The sequence below is a fragment of the Arachis hypogaea genome, chromosome 3, assembly GCF_003086295.3.
Source record: "Arachis hypogaea cultivar Tifrunner chromosome 3, arahy.Tifrunner.gnm2.J5K5, whole genome shotgun sequence".
In the NCBI taxonomy this organism is placed as follows: Eukaryota; Viridiplantae; Streptophyta; class Magnoliopsida; order Fabales; family Fabaceae; genus Arachis; species Arachis hypogaea.
This window is the reverse complement of record NC_092038.1, coordinates 119,335,865-119,340,684: the sequence shown is the minus strand read 5'-3', so window position 1 is coordinate 119,340,684 and position 4,820 is coordinate 119,335,865. Positions and strand designations below refer to the sequence as shown.

General features: G+C 32.0%; 2 long non-coding RNA genes across 2 annotated transcripts; both read left to right on the top strand.

Moving 5' to 3' along the window:
• Positions 1 to 1,523: 1,523 nt before the first annotated feature.
• LOC112791082 (uncharacterized) lies at positions 1,524 to 3,065 on the top strand. The gene is made up of 4 exons (XR_003197085.3): positions 1,524 to 1,812; positions 1,972 to 2,086; positions 2,740 to 2,799; positions 2,894 to 3,065. It is a non-coding gene; the product is annotated as an uncharacterized lncRNA (long non-coding RNA).
• Positions 3,066 to 3,407: 342 nt separating this feature from the next.
• On the top strand, positions 3,408 to 4,480 carry LOC140183843 (uncharacterized). Its single transcript, XR_011880204.1, has 3 exons — positions 3,408 to 3,545; positions 3,896 to 3,982; positions 4,344 to 4,480. It is a non-coding gene; the product is annotated as an uncharacterized lncRNA (long non-coding RNA).
• The last annotated feature ends 340 nt before the right edge of the window (positions 4,481 to 4,820 follow it).

Genomic DNA, 4,820 nt, shown 5'->3' with positions numbered 1-4,820 from the left:
TGGGAAAATGTTCATAATACTCAATCTCTACGACAATATTTTGAAATTGTGGTTATGGCAGCCCCATAATGTTATGGTGTGGCGGGTTTTGACATTGCAGTCATATAGTGGTCGCCGCAACATGATTTTCACGGTGGGCGAAATGGCGACCGCAATTGCAGTAGCGCTATGGCGGAATGCAATATAAATGGCAAAAATTGCAGGCATTTTTGGATTTTTCAAAAAAATCCGTGGGTGTTTCGGGTAAATTAGGAAACCTAAGTGATCCCACTAATCCTAATAATCAATCTCTTATTCAAAAACTCCCTCCTCTGTCTCATCTTCACAAAAAATTCTCTTCGTCTCTGTTCTCTGTAACGTTGCTTTCTGTCCAACCCATCGCCACTGCTCATTACTGTCGGTATCTGTGAGCTTCAATTTTCGCTCATCATATGACTAGTTCCACCAAGAATAGAGATGATGATGTGGTTTGCAATTTTGGATGGTTTTAACACAAAGGAGAAGATATTAAGGAGAAGAGTACTAGATGTCGAAGGTGCAACATGTGTTCTATGTGATATGGAGGTGGAAATGGTAAACCATTTATTTTTACACTGCCAATTCTCTACTCAATTATCGTGTTCTTTTAAATTGATTTAATGTAAAATGGGTAGGAGTAGAGGATATAAAAAATTTGTTTGAATTTTAGATGCAACAAGAAGTTAGAAAAGGGTATAAAAGTAAATGGCATATGCAATTACTAATTGCATGGGACAAATTAGGTGGTTTACCAACTAATAGTGTGTTGTGAAAGAAAGTAAGAGAGAAACTGCTAAAACAATACCAATAATTAAAACAGAGGGTGAATGGTGGTGGCGGTGGGTGTGTGCGCTATTTATACCGGAAGTAAATAGATTTGTCATCGGGAGATATCTAGAAAACTCACATGATTTTGTTAAATATTTTTTAGGAGACATAATTGCTGAAAAATTCAATAGAGAGGCTACTTTTGCAAGCTTGGAAATAGTACTACAATTTATAATTGAGAAATTTTTTTCCAATGGTTTGTTACAAACTCGACCCAAATGGGGAGAAAGGAAACTTATATTTCACTAATTATCCTCTTCCGTAATGCCATTAAGGATAACTAGCTTCTATAAGCTAACGACATACAACATCAAAGTCTCAAATAAACCTAAAACATATGGTTAAACCAACATGAAATTAAACATATTATTAATTATTAAATCCTTAATTCCATATCACCCAATTAAACGTCTTTGTATGTGCAATCTGCATCCATTGATTTTTCGCCATAAATCTCTTCTCCTTTTTAAATTCAACATGCACATTCTGAAACAAATAGTCCATTTTTTAGTTTTATTCACTACTACATTTTAGACTTTTAGTAACATTTATATGTTAATATTTGTTAAAATATTAGTAGTTATCATAAAATTAAATTTTAAGTAACATTTATACTCAAATGTTAGCAAATATATTTTTTTAAGTTACAAAAACTGTTACCTATTCTATTCTCAGTTAGTTTTCAAAATCGAAACCACATTTCACTCTCACTCTCAGTGCTTTGAAGCGTGAAATCTCGTCCCCATCCTCCTTAATTTCTTACTCTGCTTCTTCGATCTCTCCTCAAGATGGAAACCACAATTGCGTGTTCTGCTCTGAAGTTTTGAATCCACCTTTTAATCCTCTTCAATCTCTTGCTCTGAATCTTCTGTCTCTCTTTCGCCACTGTCATCGAAGTCTTTGTCGTGTCATCATCACCATCAACGTGAGTTCTCTACTCTAGGATCTGAATTGGAAACTTTTAAGGTATGTAGCACATAATCTATTATTTTATGCTTGTGTTCTTGTGTCTAAAGTTAATCTCGTTGAATTGAATCTATGTCTTCTGAAAATTGTGTCTTTTATTAATCTCATGCTTCACTACTCATTTCAATCATTTTGAAAATGAAAAAATTGATTTGATAGGTTCACAAGTCTTTCATGCTAGTTCTCTTACCTGATTGTGCCTTAGGCGTTTCATCATCATCATGCAATGGAGTTTCTTATTGCAGATCAAAAAAGAGAAACTTCAACTGCACAAGTAACTTCTCTTAGTTTTCGCTGAATTTATTTATTCATTTGGTTTATCAATTATAGCTAAAAAATTATAGTTAATGAATTTTCATTGTTATGCCAATGAATGCATATGTTGTGTTTGATGAATGATAATAAATCCAAATTTTTTGAGTCCGAGTTTTTTTAATAAAAGTTCTTTATTCTTTTGGAAGTGCATTTAAGGTGTTTGAAGAAATGCCTCACAGAATTTTATGTTACTATATATCTTATATCTTAGAGAAATTTAGACATAGTACAATTTAAGAGAGTATGATTTGAGAATATACAAAATAAAAATTTTCTTGAAGTCACCAAAAGTTTAATGTAATAATCTCTTTTGACAAAGTATTGAAAATATCAACTCAACTCCATTTTCATGCTAACAAAATATTTTTTTTATGAACAGTTTTAGTATGTGAGTTTATGAAAATTTTTCACTATCACATTTAGTGAAGATATCAATCAAATTGTTACATTAGTGTACTGAAAATTCAAGAAGGTACAATATATAATAATTAAGTCGTAATCTTTCTCTAATTATTCTGAATATTAATTAATATGTTTTTGTTTAACAACAACTTATGATTAGTAATAGTAGTAACTCTTGGAATAATAAGCCATTCATCATTTCTATTGCAGACAAGTTTATCTGTTCTATGCTACCTGAATCACCTTCCCTATCAATTTCATAGTCTCCAGGTAATCAAATTAATTAATAAATTGAGTAATATATATGTTGGGTTTAAATTGGGAGTTAATTAACTTAATTAATATATGGTGTTTTTGAGAGTAGGAGGGCTTATGTTCAAGCCATGAGAGAGTAATTTTCAGCATGCAAGGGCTTATGTTTAAGATTTGTTGGCCATGAATTGATTGAATTTCTATTGTTAAGATCTTCTCAATTCAATCCCAAGAATCCCAAAGAGGACACTGGTGATTTCAGAATTGCATTTTCAGCTGCTAAGGTGCTCCTTTTTCTTTCCTCGCTTCATTTCCGAAATTCATTTGGTTATCCTAGCAATATTTTGCACTAGAAAGCAAAGTGTTAATAGTTAGTAACTAGAGCGAGAGAAGCAAGACTTGGATATGATGTGACATGTTACGACTATTGTGATATGATATTGTCATGCCTATTCTGTTTCTGTTTCTGTTTGTGTTTGTAAACTTAACTAGTTAACTAACTAGTTTTGAGTTTTTGCTATGGAGACAATAATGACATGAATAATGCTCAGCTGAATGATGATGTTCTTGGCCTGATTGTGTTCAAATCAGACCTCCATGACCCTTCTTCATCTCTTGCTTTATGGAAAGATAATTCAAGTGCTTGTTCATAGAACCGGGTTCAATGCAATCCAGCAATAGGAAGAGTCACTGAGATCAATCTTTCTGGATTGGGATTATCTGGAAGAATTGGAAGAGGTCTTGAGAAGTTGCATCATCTAATGGTATTGTCTCTTTCTCATAACAATTTCAATGGTAGCATTACTCCTTCACTTACAATTTCCAGCACCATTCAGAATCTTAATCTAAGTCACAATGGCTTCTCTGGTCAAATACCAACTTCATTTCTCAACATGAGTTCAATTAGATCTCTTGATCTTTCTCACAACTCATTCTCAGGACATATCTCTCAAAGTTTTTTTGATAGTTACAATTTCTTCACTATTTTTATTTATCCAATAACATGTTTGAAGGACAAATTCCTAGCAGAATCTCTAGATGTTCTTCATTGAATAGCATTAATCTTTTGAATAACCATTTCACCGGTTATGTTGATTTTGCTGTTGTTTGGTAGGGATCAATAAAAAATAGCGATGATGTTACGTTCTTCATTAATCTAAGAAGACCCTCTCATTTGTTCCAATAAGCCAAAGGATAAAAGGTAAATTTAACTAACTACCACTCTCACCCTCACTCTGGCTCATTCTTATGCATTTTTGTCTTCATGCATTTTTTTTATTCAATTCATTTCACGTGCTTAAATGATAATGGGAGATGAAGATTATGGATAAAGTTTTGAATTTTTTGCTATTGGATAATTGAGTTAATTGCACATTTGAAGAAATGTGAGCTGAAAAGTGAAGAACATAGAAGTAAAGGAGACTACTTTCAGCTTCAAATTCTAATTTTTTCTTTATATATATGTGTGTTAGTTGTTTCAGATACAATTAGCATAGAAATTAAACTGTCATTTCTTACAATAATAGTAATTTTGAAGCTGAAAATAGTACTGGGGCATGCAGGTTAAAATCTACAATAGAAAGGTAATAGAAGTGGCAGTTTCAGAAAAAGGGTTTTATACTGTTGGAAAACAATCTCTACAAAGTCACTCTGTGGTTAATCTTCTGCAACAGCTAAGTCGGTTGATCTTCTGCAACAGATAAGTTGAGGTTTCGCTAATGTATGTAGTTTTCTGGTTACTAATCATGAACTTGTTGCTGTAATGGAACATATTTATGTTTTAAGTTTTAACATTTTCTATATTTTGTGTTGGTTGTTCTGTAAATTTTAAACAAGCACAATTTCGAAATTCAAGTTTTCTATTGAAATCCTTTTAAATAATTTTCTGATTGGTGCAGACATATGAATCTTTAATGAAAGCTTTTTCTGAAGTCTGAACATAACAAGGTAGTATTTATACCAACTGATTTTATTTTTTTCTTTTAAATAAAAAAATGTTTTTCTTTTTCTTTTCCTAACAATTTATCTTGTTTATTTTG